The 24,589-nt window shown below is 40.5% G+C and overlaps 1 protein-coding gene across 11 annotated transcripts in view; it reads left to right on the plus strand.

The window, feature by feature from the left end:
• Positions 1-24,589, plus strand: part of MID1 (midline 1) — a 276,859-nt gene that overhangs the window by 75,584 nt on the left and 176,686 nt on the right. For 9 of the 11 annotated variants that reach the window (XR_011740680.1, XR_011740672.1, XR_011740674.1 and 6 more), the window contains exon 1: positions 21,398-21,657. The exons of the other annotated variants lie outside the window; for them this stretch is intronic. The gene's annotated coding sequence lies outside the window, so the exon portion shown is untranslated. Of the gene's footprint in view, positions 1-21,397; positions 21,658-24,589 lie in introns of those variants that run through there. 11 annotated transcript variants of the gene reach the window in all.

Raw genomic sequence — 24,589 nt, forward strand, 5'->3', positions numbered from 1 at the left:
TGTCCATTGCTTTTGGTCTTTCAGAGGAAGCAAAAATTAAGCCATCTTATTTCAAAACTACAATAGCATAGAATCACCAATAGTAACTGTATCATCACCCATGTGATGGTTTATTATTCTAGCACATTCACAGACAGGATGAAGAAAATAAATTATTGAGTGCTGTGGGTGATTTCATTTATATATGTATGTATGTATGTATGTCATTGTTAGACCAAACAGTAGAGAGAAACCTTGCATCCTAATATGACTCCCGTGGGGAAATCTTAATGCCGTTCAGCCAGGTGGAGCTTCTATGTGTTTTTTTTCCATTCACTGCCATCCGCTTATCCATCATAATGCCCTGAGTACATTTCATCCATGAAAACTCCTTGCTATAGCAATATACAGGCTTTGTAAATAAAGTCTGGCACCCCTAAGGGGAACAATATAGACTTCTAGGAATTCTCGTATATTTAATCTGTTTTAAGGCCTGGAAAGTAATTTCTGCAATAAAATATTTTAAGACGTTTTTGTCCTGGGAAATTTCTTTTCCATGGCAGGTGACCTTTACTGGTCCTCTCTGGCTACATAATAACTACAGATATGAACATTTAGAGGTTTCAAATGTATACAGTATGATGCAGGCATTTTTTAAAGATTACTCCAAGGCTAAAGCACTTTCCCTCCACTCCCCATACTTGAGCAGTTTGAAAGCATCAAGGCCCATGTTATCCCTGTAGATACATGCAGAAAACTCCGAATGGCTACAGCCAAGGCTAAATGTGGACATCTAAGGGCAGTACTTTGGTTCTGAAAGTTAGCTAAGACATGAGATAATAGAACTGGGTTTTTTATAGCCCCTATCATACTTGTTATGGCTATAAGCATCTTAAAAGGAAATGAGATACTACTAGCACAGGGAACACGTAGGAAGGTTGTGGAGACTTTAGGTGCTTAGTAGAAGATCATATGTTGTTTCAAAAAGCAAAGCTTCATTTATGAAGAAAAGCAATAGTGTCCAGAAATACTGTTGTTATTGTTTTTCCCTTCCTCTTCTTCAATCTCTTACACCCACTAAAGATGCTATTGGATTTTTAACTTCAGAGTTTTTAACCCACTATCTTAAAACTATTGACTTTTTCTTTTCCCTTGGCCATTTCTTCTAAGCATTCAGCAAGTCCTGGGTGTTAAGTCTAGAAAGCAAAATACGTTCTCAACCTCAGTCCTACAGCATCAAGTGTTTTAGTCTAGTCATGTTGACATTACATGTGCAGCTGTGTTGTAGAAAATACTCCTAAGCAGCCAAGCAAGGTTGGCAGAGTTTTCCAGTGCTGCTTTAGAACAACCTGTGCTGCTAGAGCAGAGACATCTGAGCTGGCTCTGCTCACTCAGGATTTGGGGGTATGGGGTACAGCACAACACTTGAGCTGACAAATCATGTGGGAGCTTAAATTCAGAAGCAGTATTGTCACATTTAGCTTGAGCAAAGCAAGGGCTAGTAAGTGTTTCCAAAATATTAGACTGCTCCTATGTGGCTCCTTGGCATGACTTGGCTAAATCTCCACTGTGCAACCCTAATTCAAGTCTCCAGTAGCTTAGGTAGCAAGCTATGTATATCAAGCTCCATGGTGCGGTGAAGACCTGCCGTACAACCCTAATCATAGAGGAAATGCTGAGCCACCAGATTTCTCTATAAAGCTCATTGCAAGATTTGGGGTAGCTGGGTTGCTGCAAGAGTTGATAAGCCACCCAAGCCCAAACACGATTAAGTTTTGAGAGGGAAAGAGGTATTGGATACAATGTATTTAGCCTGGTGTTCCTGACACCACAACTGAACAATTTTTAAAATTTGGAGCTTCTCATTATCTGTTTCTGATGCAATGTGAGAGTCGCATGTACCTGTAATTTCCCCTCTAAATGCCTCTGTGAGTAAGCACTCTTGCGGTTGCTGCATAGCTCTCACTGCTTGGAACAGTCTGAATTCATGTAACCAACATCAGGTTTGGATTTATCTGATGATATTTCCTTAATTGTGTAATTTGTTAAAATATTTAATAAAAGATTTCTGGAATGATGTACTCAATATTTTCACCATAAAAGTGAGCAGCAACATGTGTATCTGTCTGCTGCTGTGTTTGAAGTGGTAGGATTTGGTCTCGGATAGTGCCAAGAACTTGCTGCTTTTGTAGTTTGGGTGGAATAATTTGGATGCAGCCACGGATTTTCTTGTTAACTATTCTCTGCCTTGCAGTAAATAGCATTATGAGAGGTGTCCTTAGGTATTGATCATAATAATAGGATTTTGTATATCTACAAGCATCCATACACATATTCATATTCTACACTTAAACTTTAATATCTGATTTTTTTAATAGCTCTACAGTAATTGCTTAGTTGAACTGCACCCCTTTGTTTTTTATACATATATACGTTAAGGTATCCTTCCTGCTTTTTATGTGAAGGTGAGGGCTATCAATACTGCTGATGCAGGATGCAGGGTTTGTAACTGTGTAGCGGCTGAGGCCCATTTTGCCTCCTTAACTGGTACAAGGTTCCCTATGTGTCTGTAGCTTTGTGTTTTGGTATCAAAGTGGAGTCTGAAGAAGAAATAATATGAATAAGTATAAGAAACCCAAAAGCTCCTAAACTATAGTGTTTTAGCTAGAGTTAAGGGAACATTTGTCTTCTTTTTCGGATCATTCCAGCAGAATCACAGGCAAAAGTAATCTCATGATGGACAAAGTGGAGCAGGTTCAGGGTGTTCCTCCATGGGAAAGCATCGGGAGAAAGGGAAAAGCTGGAAAGAAGATCCAAGGGAAGACCTGTGGCAAAAGGGACTTGCAGCTGCTCCAGCTGCTGAGGGAAGGAAGGGATGTGAAGGGCTGAGATGCTGCTGCCAATGAACAGCTTGCCCCACCACAGCTGTCTCCCTCTGCATCCTGTGGAGCGCCCACTGGCAAAGCAGGCAGCAAGGCTGCTGCTTCTTTCCTGCCCCATGCAGTCAGCTGTGTACCTTACCTGAGCCTAGAGCTGGCTGGTGTGGCTCAGATGGCCTGTGCAATACTGGCAAAAAAAAAAGGACAAATAGGCACCCCAGTACTGTATACACACGTACATTTACACAGAAGCATTTCTCAGCGTTTGGCTGCAGGGTAAGTCAGGAGGGCAGGTAATAACTGTCTTAATTAAAATGCTGGTAATGTTTACTGTACAATTAACATTTATTTAAAAAGGTAATGTATAGGTGACCAATGTGGTTAGTGTGTTACTGATTCCTGCCCTTCCAAAGAACAAACAGGTGTGGGAAATGGCATAGGTTGTGGCTTGTCTTCAGAAACAAAGATTTCTTGTAGTCACTTCCACTTAAAGAGACTGCAATGCCTGAGCTAAAGCTGATGAATGACATGGAGTCAGAAGGCCGTAAAATGCAACCGATATTTAACCTGAAAGTGTGCTCTATACAACCTCCTCTGCATTTGTTCCTCAGAAGAAGGGAGCTTGTAGCGGACTTTCTAGCTGTAGCAGGACACATTCTCTCCTCCTGGAGCTCCCTGCCTAGGCTAGCACAAGCACAAGGGGGTTTTTTCTCACCTGCAGAGGATGGCTAGCTTTCAAAAAGGATTAACCTCCTACCAGGCTCCACCTATTTCACAATCATAATATTTTAGTTTAAGAATCATAACATGTTATAGCCAATTCTGCGTTCCTCTTCTCTTGCCTCTGGCTTTCAAACCCTGGGGCTATATTTGGGTCAGACTGTCAGCTCTCTCTCTAATGGTCTAAAGGCTAAATCCCTTTTAAAAAAGGAAAATAAATCTTAAATTCTCACATAATGACTTGGTATCTGGAGTTGAGACTTCACAGAAAAGATCAAATAGCCTGAGCCTTGTGACAGAACTGTAAGAAATGGTAACTCCTCATTATCCCATACAGTAATGTCTCAGTTATGGTATTAAAATAGACCAAAATGACCTCTTCAGTCTTTGAATGTTCCGTGAGAAAGATGACCGAGAATATAGTCCATGTGACAGGCGCTGGTACTGCTTCCCTACTGCACATGTCAGTGATTGTCACTTGTGCTTTGGATTCTTACATTGCTATAGCTGCTTACTCAGGTGTTACATGGAGTTAAATTGGATGGTTGTGGCAAACAAAGTGATTATGAGATGTGGGATAAGTTAAAATGTTAATAAGCTAATGATTCCTGGGCATAAATAGGGCCAGAAGTGGTTATGAGCGACTGCTTGACATTAAACCGCTAGAAAGTGCAGAGGTAGAGGGACTGCACAGAGAACAGCTTGTTCTCCCTTGACAATCCTTCCTTAAAAAGAGAACAGGATCCTTGTCCCCCTCAGACACAACCATGAGCTCATCTCAGCCTCCACACTCTTCTTCAACAGCTGCAGCTGCGTTACAGCAGCCTCTGTGCTAATGGGATAAAAGCATTTCCATGTGCTCTTTTCATTTGGAGCACACACACCCCTCCCCACAGCCTCCAGTGTACCCTTGTTCCCTTGAAATGGATTCAAATATTAAAGTCTGTTAAGTTTAATTATTGCTAAAACTCTGGGAGGAAACAAAACCTTATGGCACTTCAAGATGTTTCAAGACAGGTACATATAAATCACAAATGTGCGATCACTTATGGGAAATTCGGGAGCTGACAAAAGCAGTAGTATGTACCAAAGAGAGTGATCATAAAAGTTACGTGGCTTTCTCAACCATGTGTGTAGGATTTTGCAGTTCCTTAGTGAGAGTCTCTCATGGTCAGGACTTGCGCAGGAATAACTGGCAGCCACAAGATGCAGTGTGGTGACATGCCGGAGGTACCGCCCACCTTTCTGGGCTGTTGTAAGCAAACCTGTGAGCAACTATATTGCTACTGGGACAATTTTGTGCTTTATCTAAAAATTGTTAAATCCCCATGATTTTGAATCAAGTCAAGGGGAAGAGCTTGCCTTCACACCTTTTACTAATCACGTGCAACCCAAAATTTTATTCAGAGAGATTTTTTTGCATGTGAGAGTATAGAAAAAGGCACTCATGGGAAAGTTTTCCCCTTTATATATACCTCTGCTATCCTTCTTTTATGCTTCTCCCAACACAGGGATTTCTGGTTTGGGGGTTATATGGCATTATACATGGACAGTGGATCAGCTACTGTTAGATTTGAATGGAGCTTTGTATATACACACACACTTTTAACAGGGCTGTATCTACTCTTCCTGTCTCCCTCGCCTTTTTCTAATGCAAAAGCTATTGCTTTCATTGAGTTATGCTGTAGCAGAACAGTACCATAACAAAAACTAAATCGTTCAGACTACAGTAAGGGGCAGTGCAAAGAAAACAGTACTGATGGGTAGCTGTTCTTATGGAGGGGCTGAAGAAGAAGTGTATTTCCTTCTTCTGTTGTTGGGCTGACTTCAAATCAAAGTTCATAGGAAATCTCAGTTTACAATTTAGCATCATTCTCTGCTCTCCAATTAGAGTATTCATGATGACAACTGGCAGCTGCAGCAGCAGGCAAGCTCTATTACCTTTTTTTTTTTTTCTAAGTATTTAGAAGTTTGTTGAGAAGCAACCACCCGATCTAAACAGGAACAGTGGCTTTCAGTTTTGCACAAGCGCTACATACACCTTAACTTTGTCTTTTCTTATTAATGAACTCTTTGTTTTCTTCTGATGTGTAATCACGTTACTCTTTCTTCTTATATAAAATTTTCCTATAAAACTTTTAAGCCTCAAGTTTCTGTTGGAAAGGCCTTCTGTCTTTCTGTTTTTAAAGACCTCTTTTATGCAGATATATATATCTTCACACCACACAGGGAAAAAAGCCATTACTAACATATTGAGTAGGTGCTATAAAATGTTTCTTGGAAGGCAGTCTAAAAAAGCATATATAATGTTTTGTGGAGGATGCTGCACCTAGCATTGTGGTTGGAAGAGCTGAATCACTTGTTTTTACATGGAGATGCGGCTGTTTGCCAATGTCTGTTGACAGTGTGTGTTGATGATGCTTGTCCTCTAGGCTGAGCTCTAGCAAATGCTGATAAATTCCAGACTCTAATCAAACATCTTTCAGAAACATTAGCATTTGCTAAATAAACATCTTTCCTCTTCTCTCTTGCATGTAATGGCTGTTTTTAACATTGTTTGCCAGTCTTTCTACAAAAAATAACAGATGGCCACTGCTTCTAATGAACTAATTACATTCCTAACCCTTTCCTCAGGAAGGAAGAGGTTTGGGCTTGATTTTTTCACTATCTTACCTCTCTATTTCTGTGAAGTGTCTTGAATCTATCACTACTCTTTTCTATTAATGACTCCAGTGTCAAAGATAAGAAGAAAGTTTTTGGTTTAAAACCTTTTGCCAGTTTTAAGTGATAGAACGGCTACTTCTTTTGGTATTGCTTTTTTGTTTGGTCACCCTCTCAGTTAATAAAATGTTAAAGGGAAAGCTCAGTCCAAAAGTCTGTGAAGAAGTGTAGTGCTGTTAAGAGCCAACTATCAGAGTGATGTGCTATATCTGCACTGTTCTCCAAGACAGATCCTGGGAGTGGTCAGAAACACCCTCTTCTCCTTGATCTAAACAAAACCTGTTGACATGATTGCTTAAAGGATTTTGTGTCAGTACCCTCTGGGTGTCTTCTTTATGCATTCTTGGTGACATGCTAAGCCAGTTCGCTGAGTATTATTAAGGTACTAAACTGGCAGATAAGCCTATGTACTCACGGACCCATATGCAGTGGAAACTGACCTCTACAATAGATTGCATTCAAGCTCCCAGGTCCTGTGTTTGTACAGACAGAGATTCAGCCTTTGAGAAGTGCTCACTGGTGAGGTTAGTCTGCTCTCTGAAATAGAAGTTTGTCTGGCTGAGAACCTGAGCACACTGAGAAAATGGATGCTCAGGAGTGTCCCGGCAAGACGGGGTCTTTCTGCAGCACGCTTCCACGTGTGCATGTGAATGACAGAACAAGAACAGAGACTCCTCAGATTCAGAATATACTTGATTCCTAACTGTTTCAAGAAACTATTTGGCCTTTGACATTGATGACATGCCATACATTGCTAATAATAGCATGCCTGAACTTTTGTTAGACAAATAAGCATATCCTTCAGTAATTCCCACACTCCTAGCTTAAATCACCACAGTATCATATTCATGCAAGGACTGATGAAATACAGAGAAATAGTAAAAACTCTGCTGAATAAAATTTGTTCTCTTTTGAGGGGTCATTTTATGAGACTGAAAAGAAGAACAATAAGATGTCAGCTAGTCATTTGTCAGCAACACTGCTCTTAGACACTGATGGGGTGACAGGATGCACTTGTTGTCCCACCCTCTTCACAAGTATCAAGATCTTGCACGAAGCTGCTGATATTCTGCTGAAGTATTATGGTAAATGCAGATTCATTAACTACCCTTAAAATTAAGGAAGCATGAGTAAGAGGAAGAATTCGCTGAGTTAAGATACAGGAATTCCTGGAAGAAAATACTATGAATAGTCAAGTTTGGAGAGAAAGCTCAGTCTGAAGGTTAGGTTGTATTGCTTTTGTTTGATTTTTGTTAGATGAATAAAATCTGTCTCCAAGAGGAGTTCCAAATTGCATATTAATTCTAGGTCTATATGTTTTCTGAGCACAGAGGTAAGGACTCAGCCTCTTCACACGCACAACTAGTATGAAACTGATTATTCACAAAGGGGGAAATAGCGGGATTTATGCCAAAATTACCTAATATTTGGTATTCTTGCATCTAGGAAGAAATGAGTAACAGAAATCTGTGAGTGCAGACTGAGATAAAAGTTCTTTTCATTATCAGGAGGCCTGTTTTTTCCATGAATCTTGGACAATCTAGTAATTCACAGGATAATATTGTTTCCACAGAATCATTATATATAAGATAGCTACCTTGGTATCAAACTCATTTCTCACCAGTCTGCACAAGACATTCAAAACTGTGTTGTTAGTTTGATACAAAAATTCAGTGTTTGCTGGGTACTTCTTCTGAAGGCAAACAAAAAGCATGTGTTAAATCAGGAAAGACAGAACATGAAAACAAGCAAGATGGACTGATAACCACATACTTTAAGTGGAATGGTTTGAGTTAACCTGAGGTTTACTTGTTGTTGTTTATCCCCTTTATGCTGACTATCAGGATATCCCGTTGCTATAGGCTAATGTGGAATGCGCTCTGCTTTAACAGTCAGACTTCAGTGGTTTAATCGTATTTTCACAGGCAGAGAGCTGGTATTAACATTTTTTTTTTTTTTTGTCCCAAGGGGCTAGGGATACGCTGGGAAAAAAGTGTGTCACAAATTTCAAGTATGCAGTCTTGTGGGCTTTTAAGACTGTAACTGCAGAGAAATTGCAGCATAGAGATTTCACAGTGGTAGTAGTGGTGGGGCATAAAACTTATTCCTGGTAGGTACCAATACTGTACTCACTTTACAATCATTAGAACAAAGAGAAAAATAGTTGCCACTTCAAATAGATGCAGTCTTCTTTTTGCATGTAGAAACCAGATTTACACATTAGACGGGTTTAGAAGCTTTGTTCACGTTGCATCTCAAGACCAAGAGGAAGGTATCTTACCGATGTCATTACCAGCAACCATCCACAGAACTGCCTGCCGTATGTGGATTTTAAAATTATAGTTTAACATCGCTAAATTTGGATCCGAAGCTCAGCTGAGAAGCAGCCGAAACTACAGAATTTGAGCTTTTCCCTGCAAACAGAAAGTTTTTGCAGTTCCTACAAGGAACCGCTGTCACGAACGGAGCCCACGAGTGTTCCAGTCTCTGTCGGCGACACTTGACGTCCAAGCTGCAAAGTGTCCTCGGTCCGGCGGGCGGAGCCGCGGGGAGCGGAGGCGGCGGCCGGCAGGGGGCGCTGTGCACCCAGCGCAAGGCGGGTCGGGTCGGGCTGTAGCTCCTCCTCGGGCTCCCCCCCCGCTCCGTTTGCTGTCAGTCAAATGGAATCGATTACATCAATAATCATTTAAAAAGTCAATCCCAAACCAAGCCTTTGCTACCCCTCCTTAGTTGTACGTGACGGAAAGTTTTGGAGGGTTGTTTTCCTGAGCAGTCTCTGACCTTCTGATAACTTTTTCACGTTTTGTGTATTCATGAGCTTGGTATACACTAGTTTGTTATTCTATTTTAACATAGAAGTGCATATTTGCATGGTAGACCTATAGTTCGTTGTTTTCCCACTTCTCTGTCTCAGCATTTATCACCCCATCCACTTTTTCGTGCTTATTCCTGCAGTCATCGCTTACTCTGTAAGTGCTGAAATCAGTGGGAGAATCATTGTGTTAGATGGTACCTATCTGGATAAACAGAGGGTTAGCTGTTGGTTTGGGACCAGATTTCCTTAAAATTGCTAAGGCTTCTGACGGCTGGCTTCACCATCACCTTCAAACTTTGCAAGTAAGGTTGGTGTGCACTGAGGAAGTCGGAGGCAACAAAAGACATTCTTACACTTCAGAAAGGAGCCCAAAGGCAGACTGAGTGTGGATGGGTTGTTTCATGGATAACAAAAGCAGCGATTGTAGAACAAACATGATGGTTTTAACTCTGCTAACTACAGCACAAGAATGCTCCTTGCTGAATGCTCATTATTGTATTTGCAGATTGAGTTCATATGTACCACATGTGCTTATTGTTGTTGCGTTGTGATTTCAAGCTTTTATGAAGTGATAAGCCACATATTAATAGTTTTAACAGAAGGCACTCTAGTTGTTAACATGGTAACACCTTGCAAGAACAATATGTTATGTTCATTTTTGATTCTAGAAATACACAACATTCCACGCTTCAAAATACATAAGGTAAGGGCTTAGTTAATACTTAGATCTGCTCAATATATTACCTTCCACAAATTCCTACGCTTTTGCTCAGTTCTGCTATAAAAGTTTGCTGTCTCAGACTGCAAAATATTAATTCATTTTGCAGGAATCTCTTTGAGTACAAGCTGTGAAAGTGAATCTGGACGTCACAAGCACATTTGCTCTTCCATAATCTTACTCAAAACTGAACTGATTACTAACACTAGCAGGTGTTCGAGTATATCCAAGTAACTTATTACCCTCTCTTGGAAGAATCTTTTTTTTTTTCCCGTAATCACAGTCGGGTTATCAGTGACATATGAAGAAAATCCTAGTCACATTCAGCTCAGTAAAAATTGTCCCATTAGTACTGCAAATGATATTCATAGTAGCAGGATTCCACCCCATGACGGCGGCTGATATCAATGAAAATTTGAAAATAAGATACTAGATATATAATGACCACAAAAGAAAGCCAAGCAGTAGTGTTTTGATCATAATAAAAATTAGTGAACTTTGTTTGTTTACATTCTGGATATCTTAATAAACAAGATAAAATTAAATGAAGCTTGCATGTTAAAACTTTGGTTGCATCATGAAGGGCACAGACAAGGATAAAAATACCAAATTTGATGTCTTTACAGTAACTTCGTTCAACCTTCCCTTCTGAGTAGGCAGTGCATGAAAGCATTCGCCCATGAGTAATACCATATTAAACTGCCATGATTTGACATGACACATTCTTCTCCCAATTTGCATGCCTGATAATAGACTTCCTAAATATCACCTTCAGGTTCATTGGCATAAAAGTAAGTCATCTGAAAGAAACTTTGGATCAAATGTTTGTGATGGGACAATCTCAGGGCTGGTCTGAATGTGAGACAAAGGGTTCAGGCCATTAAAAGCTATATGGTCTATTGCCATGCTAATGTTGAGTTCTTTGTGTAGTTCGGGCTTGTTGCCTCGTAAACACATTTCCATGACTCATTAAATCCTCTGGAATAAAAGCTCTCACAATTCCAGTACAGTGGAGCAGTCATTTTTCAATTTAATTATAAACAGGTTAGATAATAAGCTGCCTAACTTGTCCCCTTTTCTGAAGAAGGAGAATGGTTAGTGACCTCTCATTTCTCTAAAGAGTACTGAGATCCACTTTATTTGAAAGAACGAGGAGTGGAAAGTCTTTGACAAAATAAAAGGGGTTCATAAGCCAATGCCAGCTGGGCAGCTAATATTTTACATAACAAGTAAGAATATATATTTGTGAACCTATTTAGTATTCAGCTTAAGAGACTATAGTAACCATAGCAACCCCTTATCACCTGGTTGAGACACTGCAACATCTTAACGAAATGTGTGCCAAATGCCCTGGTAATATTTGTAAAACGCTGATGATATTATCTCTTGGAGAGAGCTACATTGAAAGGTAGGTATGTAAAAATGCTTGAGACTCATGATTCCCCTATCTACCATCTGCTTTCTCCTGGAGTTTCTACTTTGCTTATACAAATCAGTTTTATTTATCAGAAGAGGAAGATTAATGGATACAAGTGATTGCTGGAGGGAGCATGGTGGTGGACACATATCACCCTCAGCCCACAACATGCCCATAACAACCATTCACGATTAAGTGCTCTGAAGGCTTTAGTGGTTTGTGGTGGCCAAACAGAGGCAACAAAAGGAAAGGTTTCCCAAAGGGGTTGAACACAGGAGCTCACCGGAAGGCACTCAGAATAACGAGGTAAATGCAGATCTGATCTTTCCCTTGAAGCAGTTATCAATTTACAAAGACAGTTGTGCCTTTTACTCTATTTGCAGGCTTCTGAATCACATAAAGCCATAACAGTAATGATATTTCTGGATGTAGCGACAGCTTCTGACATTTTAAATTTTGCATTTCAGGTGCTCTCCCCTCCTTTTCAACTTCCAAGCTGCAAGTAGTCAGAGCTTTATGCTTCTGAAGTCTGAAATGTGTCTATGGCAGGTGAATTTTCCTCTGGGGTTATTTCTGTGCCTTACAGCCCTACAGATAAGAATGCCAGGTTGGCCTGCAGACCTCCCCTGCCAGAGTGTAGTCACCTCTTCCCAAAGGGTTCTGAGCTTTGTCCTTGTTGTTTTGTTTGTTTGTTTGTTTGTTTTTGTGATGAACTTTATTTTCCCAGTCTATAAATACTTAGAGAGGCAGGTGGTTATCATTTATCTGAAGATCCCAGTGAATTCAGAGTTCCTTTGATAAAAGATATATGGCGACTGTGTTTAAATCATGAGAGTCTTTCATTTGGAATCCTCAGTATGATTCTTCTTTCTTCCTCACCAGTGTGAAGTGCTGTATACTGTGTATTTATGCTTCCACTCCTGAGTACCCATGCAGAAGGAGGATAGTAAAATACATGGTTGCCAAGCAATTTGGTAATCAACTAACCCATGGCTGCACAGTTCAGCCTAATTCCTCTGTATGTGCTGAAGGATCTTCATGTCTAATTTTGGTCTGCAGCATCCTGTAGTACCAAGTTCTTCACTGTTTAATTGTGGGTGGTAGGTGGCAAACTGAGAGCACTGAAAGCGTGGGCAGCTGGAGCTGACAGGATTATCAGGACATCACTCCTCATTCCCATTGGCATAAAGGACATTCTTGGTGCCCAAGAGGTGTGAAAAGAGACTTTCTGAAATGAAAGTTAGGAATTGTTTATATCATTGCAGTTTCACATTGTATTATAGCAAAATAGGAACTAAGAAAGACGGTAGAACAAGAGGGAAAGTATGAGCACATGTGACGAAGTGTGGTCCTAGGGATCAAAATCTACATGAAATAGCTTAGGAGGCATGCATTAACCTTCACTGTTGGGGTAATGTGCAGTAGCAGCTACCTCTCTACTTTTTTTTCCTGCTGTTGGTGCAAAATAATGTCTAAGAGTGTGCTGCAGGCAGGAGTTAAAATAGTTGAGTTTCCCTGTAAATAAACATGTATATTCGTGAAACAGGACACACTGGGCAATATCTGCAAATTTTGACTTTGAAGTGACAGATGCAGGTGAATGATAAATTGTGGAAGTAAGAGATGCAAAAACTGAAGTCTAGTGGTGAGCATTTTATTTCTGTGCTGGGCTTCATAATCCATAAATCTTACCTGAATCAAGTTTTCTGACTTCATCAGATTTGCTGAGTAACTTCATGAAAAAGTTTAACACCAACTATGAAAATACAGTTTTCAAAAACCAGTCCAGTCTGTTTTGGTGCTGCTTTTTGTTTGGTTGTTGTTTGTTTAATTTTTTAATTTTGTTTTGTTTTAGTGTTTTTACAAGGGTAGCTTATAAAATCAGAATCAAAGGATTAGATTATAAAACTGGTTTGCCTGGAACCTGGAGAAGTACATTATCTTTGCAGTCATTGTCTTTTATTGCCACTGCCATTTAACAAAAAGGGAGATCTCAAGAAGGGACACATCTGGAAATGTGAGCTAAATAAAGTAAAAATTCTTTTGGAAACTGGTAAACCTACACTATATATGTCTGTAATTAAAAGGAACGAGGTACAGTGGCTTTTAAAAGTACCATCTGAAAATGGTTTAAAGGTTAAAAGAGGGCTACTTGGCACAGATAAAAGGGTGAGACCCGGCCAAACCCATCCTCCCAGGGCAGTCCTCCCAATGGGCCTATTTATAAGTATACTGTTTCAAACTCCTTAGCTGGTGTACACATAAATAATATTAAGCAATGCTCCCGGTGAGAAAAAGCATTAATGTGACAGGGAAGACTCTGAAACTGTCTCTTATTTTACTGCTTTGACTAATGCTTTGTGATATTTGCCCACATCCTTGAACTACTTATTTTAAAATCCTCTGGAAAGAAGGTTCTTTTTATTTTCTTCTAAATTCTTTGCCTGTTTTTCTCATTTGAAATTAGAAGAATGTGATTTTCTTGTGTAAACTTCCCACATAAATATATTACATAGTCACTACCAAGGGCCTCGCTGAAGCCGTGGGAAGGGATAGTAATTCAATATTTCGTAGGTAATCTGACCTTGATGGTAACCCTTGTGAACTCCAGAAGGTTATGAGTCAAATCATGAGTCACATAAGTTAGCAAATTCTCAGTTGTATAAAGAGGTGTTCCTGGGCAGAGTCTAAGGGCTTCAGGTTTGGGTTCAGGCTTTTTGTTGTCATTCCCCAGCCCACCCCCCACAGACCTCATCTCACCACAAACACTGCAATCCATTGGTATCCTGGCTAGGGAAATATTTTGCTCAGTTGTAGGGAAGACAACTCTGAGACTTCTTTCTTTTTAACAGAGAAAGTCCAAGAATAAACATTTATTTTTACTTGAAGAATTTGAATATATTTCTTTTACACATTCATGCACACACAGACACATAATTTTCTAGAAATAAATTCAGTAGTCTACTTGTTGTGTGGTCTGATTAATACTGTCTTTCCCACTCTAACTACTTATACTCAGCCCAAAAACTTGTAGTCACATCTACAAAGGTTTGTCTTTTTGTGTCTTTCATTCCTGCTTATGAAAGAGGCTGTGCTGCCCTGATTACTATAATATATGAAGATGGTTTAGTATTTATACATTTATTCTCTCCTTTATTATCCTCTGGAAAATAAAGGCAGCTTCAATACACAGTTTGAGAATTGAAATAGAGATGAAATGCCTTGCCCACAGACATACAAGCAGTTTACAGGTTGCAGTTTGTATTCCTATCGCTTAAGATAGAATCCCGAGTCACTTTATTTCACAAGGTTTCCGTCTGACCCCATTGCTATACAGCTGACAGACAGGTAAGTTTTGCATCTCCTGTCCCAAGAGGTTGCCTGTTGCACAGAAGCCCTTTCTCTGTGTGGCAGGCAGCTGGCGTGGGTAGCCAGGGCACTGAAGAGAAGAAATAAATGAGAATTCCCTACAGGAATATTTTTGAGGAGGTTGAACTTCCTCAACTGCAAAAAGTGATTTTGTCATGAAATCAGGTTTCATGACAAAATGCAGATTGTTGACAAATTTTTCTGCCTAGGAAAATGAAACAAAATATTTTAGTCTGACTTGAACTTTTCAACAACTTTGGCTCTCTTGATCTGAGCTGAAAAATTTGATATCAAGTCAGTGAAATATTGGTTGGTTGTCCCTCCAGTGGCACATCACTTCATGGGATGTGCCAAGAGATGCCTGAGTTCCATTTTCAGCTCAGTGTGACCCAACCCGTGTAGTGTCATTCCAGGGAAACACAGCAAAACTTTGAAATATCAAACATTTTCTGAGAACAAGAAATGTGGAGAAGAAAAAATGGTGCAGAAATGTTCCAGTTTTTCATGTTAATGCCACGCCTTAGCTGGGGGGTTGACAAAATCTTAAAATGCCAGCATTTCTTGTATCTTGGAAAATTTTGCAATGCAGAATAGTTCTCTCTATAATTCTTCCTGGATGTGGCATAGTCCTGACAGTGCTTAGAGTTTCTCACTTCTGGCACAGACTTCTGCATGGCATATGATATGTCTAACTAGCTGTGTGCAGGCTGAAGAAAAACGCTCATTTGGAGCAGAATAGCTTAAATGTGAGAATGTTATGCACTTTTGATAAACGTGTGGTTAGGGGCTTTTGTTTGGAAAGGAAGGATTTGCACGGTTTGATGGTCTCAGCTCATATAGAGATAACAGGAGTTTGAGTAGGTACCTGCTTGCTTCAGGTGACAATTTATCAGTTTAGATTTTAATTTGTTTCAGTGAAATTGTGACAAGATGACTCTTTGTTGAGTTTGTGCGATCATATATTTGGGTATAACTCCCAAAGTAGCAAAACGGTATTGTTTTTGACAGCTACTGCTTGATGTTTGGCTCTAAATGGCATATATATGGCTTTTGCTATTTGCCTAGATCTTTATTTGCTTAGTTTGAGTCATTGCATGACTGATTTAGGCAATTGGTCACTAAATATATAGTTGGTACAAAATGCAATGGAATAAAGTTATTCTTTTTTCCTGTGCTAAGAGGTGCTACAGAAACATAAAGCAATTCTTGCATTGTTACTTTATCAACCTGGGTTTCATAAAGTCGTCTTATGACTGGAATATTAAGGGAAAAAGTGTCATTTAACTATCATCTATTACCTTTAAGAGTAAAGAGGTATAATTATCACTGAAGTGCCAACTAATTGTAAAACCCTAGGAGACAAAAATGGAGAAACAACGGTAAACTAATTATGGCTTCTATTTAATTCTGAATATATATACTACAGAACAGATGTTTTAGAAACTCTGAACCCTTTTAGCATTCTTTTTTGTCAGTCTTTTTAACTTACTGTACTTCCATATAATTTTAGAATAGACTATCAGAGTCTTCTTATCACTGATTTATTACACATGAATGTGCACCAACTTGTTCAGCCTAGCAGATCAAGTATCTGCCTTGTAGCAGATGTGGTAAAATGAAATCCAGCAGATATTATTGTTTTGATTAAAATACCTTAATCAAACTGTCTAGTCAGTGTCGTCATTAAGGCAAGTAGAGATGGATCGTTTCTTGCCACCTTTCTGTGTGTCTGAGCTGTGGGTGACTTAGATTGCATTAAGTGATGGAGGAAGAAGTTGTCCTGAAGACATCTTTCCTTCTCTCTTGCCTGTGGTTGGTGCAGCCCCAGTGAGATCACAGCAGTTTGAGGGATGCTGTAACTAACTGAGTGAGGGCAAATGGTCATCTAAGGACCACTCCACTAAGAGGATTGCAGTATACTCTGGTCTTTCTCATCTCTGCCTGTTTTAGTGATCCCTTGAGAGAAGACTGAATCATCTTGCTTGAAAGGCAATTAATTTCCCAAAGGTCTGCCACATCTCGTGAAGTGTGGTTTTCACTGTATATTTGTAAATTTAAGGATGTCAGACATTTCTGTTTTTTTTTTTTTTTTTTTAAGTTTTATTGTGTGCATTTAAATACCCATGAGTCACTCTGCCAGGATAATTAGTTTATCTTCATTGCATTCTCTGCAGCAATGTTGATAAAAGCAGTTAAGTACTGCTTTGTGAGATTCAGCTCTGCACATTCTTGTATTCGCAAATATTAACTACATATTTTTAAATTATTGTGTAACACTTTTACATCTTGGTAAGAGTTTTCCATATTAACACTATTTGGAAGTTTTTTCTTTGTATAAATGCTGTATTCTCAGAATTTTTTCTTTATCCTGCAACCTCATATTTTGTGCCAGTTCTTCTGGAGGTTATTTTTACATATCACTGTTGCCTGGAGTTATATATTCTAGTGTTATCTGGATTATTAAATACTATTTTGTATTCTGGACATCCTACCCTTCCTGCAGGTGACAGTTTGAAACTGCCGAGGGAGGGACTATAAAAAACATTAGAAATTAATTCCAACACCAATAGTTTGGGTGTGAATATTGCTTTTTCCTCTCAAAGTGTAACAGTTTAGCTGCTTATTCAATTTTAAAAAGCATATCTTTATTTTTATCAGTTGTCTATACCACAAATTAAAGGCAATCTATTTGTGATTTACTTCATACCTGAAAATGTTGATTTTCAAGCTAGGTTTGTTTCTTTCTAAGTGATGTGGTAGCTCATCTTTTTCCCTGCTGCAACTCTTTCATTCCTACCATATAATCATGTCCTGGGGTCTGGTATCTCTCTATTTGGCACAGCTCCATAAGGAGACAGAGTGCTGCTTCTGTCTTTAACGTATATTGAATTCTCTGGGCCCAGAAGGATTTTCATGGCAGCTGGAATTCAGCTAATGAGAGAATGTCCTTTTCTCCACTTCCCTTTCTGGACTCCTCCTGCAGCTGTTGCAGACCTTGCTTGTTCTGGAATATATAAAATTGTGTTACACAAAAAAAATTCCAGGGACCAAGTAATTCCACATTAGGTTGTTCTGCATCTGGTCCACCAGTCCAAAACTGTTAATGTGTTTGGTAATTTATTGGAAAGAATGAAACTAATTAAGGAAGGCTGAATTAACAAATCAGAATAAGCAAAAGTTTCAGGTTTTGAAACAGGGGTCAATTTTTGGTATCAAGACTTAAAACCTTCAAACTCATCCACTGCATTGATGAGCACCCAACTAAGCCTCAGCCCACTAAACTGAGCTGGAATTTTCCAGAATGAGTTTTGACGTTCTGACAAAGAACACAGAACATCAAGTTTACTATGTTTTATTATAAATACATGGTATTTGTACATAATGGACAACTTGTAACTGAAATTACAGGATGGTGGGCTTTGCTGTGTTTATAAGAACTCCTGAATATTTTTGGCTACTTAAGATAGCTCAGGACACATGTTAAAATTACCTCTTCTTCTTAAAATTACCTCTTCTTCTTAAGTAGCACTTCATTTTGTAAGTAGGAAGGAGGCAGGATTGTGAGTTAGCACCCAACACCCTGAACCTCTCCCAGGTACCTGCTGACTACTTTTGACAGGTCAGGAGCAGAACAGCACAGACCATGCTGCTGCTATTTGAAGGCCTGCTAAAATGATCCCGCCTTGCCTCTGCTTTAGTCAATGAGGCAACATGGTGCTTGAGGCATGAGGCTAGAGAAAGGGCTCTCCTGTCTGCCCGTTTTACTTGGGAAGTACATGATAAAGAGTGTGGTAGACACCTGCAGTGAGCAACCAGGTCACAGCTATTTTGGTACATCTATGCTGGAGTCATACACAACTCCGAGAGCAGCTGAAACTGAGGATTGATAAGGGGGATCTGAGCATTACTACCGATAACCAGAGTTCACAGAATGTAAAACTGCCAATGTTTTGGTGTACTTTTTGGTCATTTGTCTTTTAACTTGAATTAACCCCGTAACAATCCTCTAAAACTGTTGGACTCACAACAGTGACTTGGGTCTCGCTTATACAATGATGCCTGAACTTACAGCTAGCACCACCTCCTCTGGCTGCCCTTTCCTCTGCAGGTTTGCACTGGATAGATTGTAAGAGGTTCCATCTTCAGAGGCAGAATCTTCTTTCACTTCCCCAAAGAGAGTATGACTTTCTCATGCATGCACATACACTTTGGTTATAGATACAAAACTAGATAGCTAAATATTCAGAGGAAGGTGTAAAAACACCCAGCACCTACCTTTTCTTGCATCCCAAGTGACAGTTCCTCACATCTAGGTGTACCTTTTTGTCTTTGGAGACTGGCTGCTCACACAATCAATTCTTATGCCATTCAGAAGACCTTAAGAAGTGGAGAACCTACTTTTCAGAATGCACTGTATGTGGTAGTACTGCTGCCCTGTGGGTTGATCATAAAACAAATTCCTCAAAGGTGGAGAGTGAATGGTGGATTTAGAATGGTGTCTGTCTATGACACGCGGTTATTTCAGTAAAAACACAGTCCATACTCCACCCTGATTGTGCGTCACTGATGATTTTTTTTTTGGTTAGTGATTATCTTGTTGATAACACTAAAATGAGTTTTCATCCTATAGAACTAACTCATTTTTTGATCCCATGTTCTGCTGAATTTTCAGGAAAATGCAATTCCCATCCCATCGTGTAAGGAGTGTGTGTGAAAAGGTGTGCATTTCCAGAAAAGTTCTGTAACTGTTTTATCTTTCTAATATTGGACTTATTACTGAATCTTTTGCTATGTTTCAACATGAAACTCTGAATCTGTTCTCAGAGTCCCCTTCTTAAAGACCGGAAGTTTTGGGGTGAATCCTACATAAGCCTTACTAATTTTGTAAGTTTTGCACCTTTTGCTAAATCACTTTCACCAGGGAAGTTTATCCCTAAGGCTCTAATTACTTCAGGAAAGCATTTTTGTGCTTACTTTGACTGTATCCTCGAGAGGATTCTCCTAGACTTAACCACTGTAAAAGGTCTTTGCATGCCACAAACTTATTTCAAGTGACTCGTGTCCACTGAGCTATGTTTGGGGAACAGAGGACAAACATTCCTGTTCAGTGCTCTACATGTGCTTTGTTCTGTGCTTTGCAGCTGCTTTGAGCTGTTATGCAAGTGCATAGGACAGGACTGTCACTGGAGGATCACTAAGTTGCCTCTTTGTTGGCTGCTGTAAATGGCTGGTCTCACCCTTACGCAATGTGCTGTGTTGATCCCTGGAGATAGTTGTTTTCTGTTGTACTTCAAAGCATATAACTGCATCCTTCCTCCGAGGACATGGACCAGGCAAGGGCACGGTTGGCCCCGGATAAAGTGCAATAGTGCTTTAAATCAAGTTTTCCCTCCATCTATGCCTTGCTTCTGAGCTAGACAGTATCAAAATTAGACAAACTCCTTTCTTACTTGCACTTATGAGAAAAATAATTATTTTCTTTAGATGGGAAAGCAAATGAATACATTTTTTAGACCTTTTCTTCTTTTCCCTGTGAATATACCCAGTGTTGGAACTTACAATAAGCTAAAAGGAAATATATTTCAGAAGCCTTTAATTAAAATCCTGGCAGCACATCATTGTGGAATTTATTTTTTTTCAGCTCAATTCGATAAGATTTCTTGTACTGATAGGAATTTTTCTGGATAGTGTCTACTTTTCACATTGGTAGGTAATTTGAAGAAGCAAATCCATGATGTTGGGGCTTTTCTTCAGACATCAGATTTGCCTGATTGTTCCCTGAGATCAAAAGACAGATTTCCATTTAGAGTGGAACAGAGAGACTAACAAGTTTCTGAACTGATACTAAGTTAGAGGCAAAGAATTTGGAGAAGAGTGGGTAGTTTGAATTTGCAGGTTGGTGTTTCTCCACATTTGTTTTTTTTAATTCAATAAAGATGTAACTCAAATAGCAATGACACTTCAGAATTGGGATTTTTAGTTTTGCCTTTTGTTTGTTTATTTTAATGAAAGCCACCGAGGGGCAGCAGATAGACACTAATCTCACTGTTAAAATCAGAAAAAAAAAATTCCCAACCCCCCAACTATTATTATTATTCCTTTAAAGTTGCATTTGGGGTCCCGTGTTACCTTGCACAAGAAATTATGCTTCAGGAATGAGGAAATCACTCTCACTAAAGAAGGGAAAGCAGATAAAACACTAATCCTAAGGGCGATTAAACATTTGCCACCGGGACATACGAAGCTTTGAAACAAAGCATTTCCAAAGTCTATGGATTCACACACACACAGACACTTGCTCATGATGTAGACGGCAGACTGTATTTTAACTGTTTACCACTCATGTCATTATGTAATTTACTTTTAAATCTGATGTGAAGAAATCGGTGCTCCCGGAGTGCATGTGGTTCCGACTAGGATGCGTTATTGCCACTTTACAGGGTGACTGTTAAATGTTTCTGCATTACTCTGATGTTTCAGTAGTTTCCACTGGACTTTCACATTTTCTTGCTGAAGTCCTGGGAGCCCGTTAAGCTTTAAGCAGACCCGGAGCAGTTAGATGAGAACGGGAATAATCTCTTACACCGCAAATTGACTCCCCTCTTTGTAGCCCTAGACACTGTTTCCAGCTGCTTTCAGTCTTTTAAATCCTTGAAAGCTTTCCTAATCCTGATGTAGGCAGCCTTTATGTGCTCTCCTTCCCTCCCCTTCCTCCTGATTGGCGAGGCTATTTCATGGCCTAATTCAACCAACTACTACATCCCTGGGCTGCGGTTTGAAATAAGAGCCAGGCGGACAGTTGCCTCCCCGCTCCTGACTTTTAATAGGCTGGGGAAGGAAGATTGGGAAACTTGACATTGTCTTAAGAAGAGTGTCTCCCCCCGCCCCGAGCAAAGGATAAAAAAGAGGGGGGTGGGGGGAAATAATAGAGGGGAAGGAGTGGGGGGAAACTTGATGGATTTCTGCCCTGCCGACAGCAGCGTGGTGTGAGCAGCCCTTTGCCGGCTGGATGGATGATGGGAATCTCACCATGAGGCAGGTAAGAAGCAGCTGCCCGTTGGGGCCGGCTGGGCAAAGCGAGCCCCGGGTAGTACCGGTACCAGCCTCTTCATGTTTCTTAGCCTTGTCAAAAGTAAATTTCTGGGGTGAGGAAAAAAAGAAAGAAACCAAACAACTAGGCAGTCATGCCATGCAGGTCGTTGTGCATTTCAGGTATGTATGGGTATGAAAGTGGTTTGCGAGGGATATAAATCCATTCCAGTGTGCCATAGTTTAAATGCATTGTGTCGGCTCTCTCACAGCCCTGTTTGTGTCATGCAACTGGAAATAACTTGCTGTGTTATAAGCCTAAATATGCCAATAATTCAGTCCAGGGATAATTTATTAAACAGGTCTGCATGAGTTCCTTGCCTGCCAGTGCTTTAATCTTCTGATTGTTTTAAAATGTAGTAGTTTCAAGCTATCCTACAGCTTCACAAAAGTACTTTAACATGGGTTTTCTAAGGACTTATTTTCCAAGATTATTCAAATTAGATTATTTTTTTTTTTAAGGCTTCTATTCACCTGAAGAAACAAAAGGACCTTTTATTTTTGTTCTCACAGTTAAAAGGCACTGTGGCTAAATGTTTTTAATTCTTGTTGTTCATAGTTTTACAACAACAATGTGCAGTTAGAAAAGTACTGTGGGAGCAAGGAAAACTGGCTGGGCTGTATCTTAAGACTGAATCAGAGATCTGTCCCAGTTTAAAAAGCCTTGCCAGTCCACTTCCGAAACTTACACTTAACATGTTACTTCTTAGGTAGGCAATGGGTAAATATGAGGAAATGAGAGAAGTTTTGTAGGTTCTGTTTGGGTGTTACTCATTCAGCTCGCAGTGGGACTTTTATAGTACGTGTCCACGGAATGCAAGTGTGAGGATTTTGCACCTGTAGTGCAAATGGAGCATTTGTTTTCTGCCCACTTTCTGAAACCATGGTGGCAAATCTCAGCTTCCTTATACCAGTTTTGTATAAGTTACAGGAGGTGGGGAAGGGTAAAAAAAGAGAGAATATAGGCGGCGGGAGGAAGAAAGATATTTCTTTCTCCCATTAGCAGAAAAAAAGATACATTTCTAGTTCTTTAAAGACAGAAAGAGAGGAATTCTTGTCCTTGTGAAGGAAAATGAAGGGCATTTTATATACTGCATAGCTCGAGTCAGTCAGTTGGATGCACGTAGTCATCAGAAATCATTATCGCCACAAGGGGGTACTTTGGCACAGGGGGTTGCCAAGGAGGAATGCGAAAGCAGCAGAAATGTTACAGGATGGCAACAACAAAAAGTGAAATGCTCTGTGAAACACGCACTGCACTTTCCTGAAATATTTCTACCTGAAGCATAGGGCTTCGTGGGTGATCAAGATGCATAGATGATGGGTTAAAAAAGCAAGGAAAATAAGTCAAAATGGGGCGGGGGAGGGGGGGGAGCGGGTGCGGCGTAGGGTAATGTTAACGCACACACGAACTCTCCCTCCCCCTCCAAAAGAGGAGGAGAGGGAGGGAGACATTCCAGCCTAAAAAGAGGTGCAGGCACAGGCTTATTCTTGCAGGGCCCGGCTCGTCCCCGTAGGTATTTGCCTCCTTTCTTTTGGGATCGCAACGAGGGGCCCCTCCCCGGTCCCCTCTTCGATTTCCTCCCCCCTCCCGCTTTACCTCCGCCCGGGGGGGTTGGGGGGGAGCGGCCGCTGAAGCGCTGCCAGAGTTTGTTTAAACACCTGCCTGCGAGTGCGGTTTCTTTCTCCCGTGCCAAGCGAACGATTTAGAAGTGTTTCTCCGGGTTTGGTTGGTTTGTTGTGCACAAATATTTTCGGTTTGGCAGGGAAAGGCTGTGGGCGCTGCAAGGGCCCGAGGGACAAAACCCAGGGAGATGGAAGTCAGGGTTGGGGGGCGGGCAGAGCCACTGAGCGCATCGGCCCCCGATAGCAGACTTCATGCTTCAGTGGGAGCTGAAGATTGTGATGAGCTATGAACTAACCGTACGAAATGTTTAGGAAATCCATTACAGCTGGCACTTAGGAGCAGGAAAGTCCTGTGCAGCTGGAGCGTGTGATCCTGCTTCTAGTTTGAAATTGTTAAGGGAAAAAGGAATATGCAGAAGGTGACTGTTCTGTTGGCCTTTTAATTACCCTCCTATTCAGAGCAACAGAGAGCTCATTTTTACCTGCTGTTTCCCCTTAGCGAGCATTCCTCTCTTTCTACCTGTCCTGTTGCCTTCCCTGCCCTTCTGGTGCTCCCTTCCTCATCCTTACGCCAGCCGGCTGTAATCCAAGTGGTTAACTCCTTCCTTTTACCAGGTTCAGGGAGCAACTGCTCCCACCTTGAGAGGCTCTTGGTGGAAGCTGTAGTTTAATTTGGGGTTACAGAATCACCGAATCAGATTGGTTGGAAGACACTCTCCAGATCATAGAGTCCAGTTGTTAACCCAACACTGTCACTAAACCATACTCCAAAGAACCTCTTCTATATGTCTTTTAAACACTGTCAGGGATCACGACTCTACTACTTCCCTGGGCAGCCTGTTCCAATGCCTGACAACCCTTTCCAAGGAGAAATTTTTCCCCATATCCAATCTAAACCTTCCCTGACACAACTCGCAAGCTCTTGCTCACAAGCTCTCACAGCTGGTGTGTGGCTCCTCAAGCCGCGATGGAGTTAACCATCAAGCAGGTAGTGTGTTGTGGGTGTTGGAATGTAAGGATGTATTGTGCTGATTGATCTGGTGCAAAAGGCAGCCCACAGGTACTGAACAGCAGTGCATAGCAAGCCAAATGAACTAATTTCCCCAATAGTAGTGCAGCAATTACTGCAGAAATGTAATATGCAGACTGTTGAGTTGATAAGGTTCAACCTATTTTAGCACTGTGCCAGGCCAATAGTCTCTAGCAGGTAACAGAGGTTGGTGTAAATGTTGTGCTGGTATTTGTACGTAAGATGG

This window comes from Patagioenas fasciata, chromosome 1 (assembly GCF_037038585.1).
Source record: "Patagioenas fasciata isolate bPatFas1 chromosome 1, bPatFas1.hap1, whole genome shotgun sequence".
Classification (NCBI taxonomy): domain Eukaryota; kingdom Metazoa; phylum Chordata; class Aves; order Columbiformes; family Columbidae; genus Patagioenas; species Patagioenas fasciata.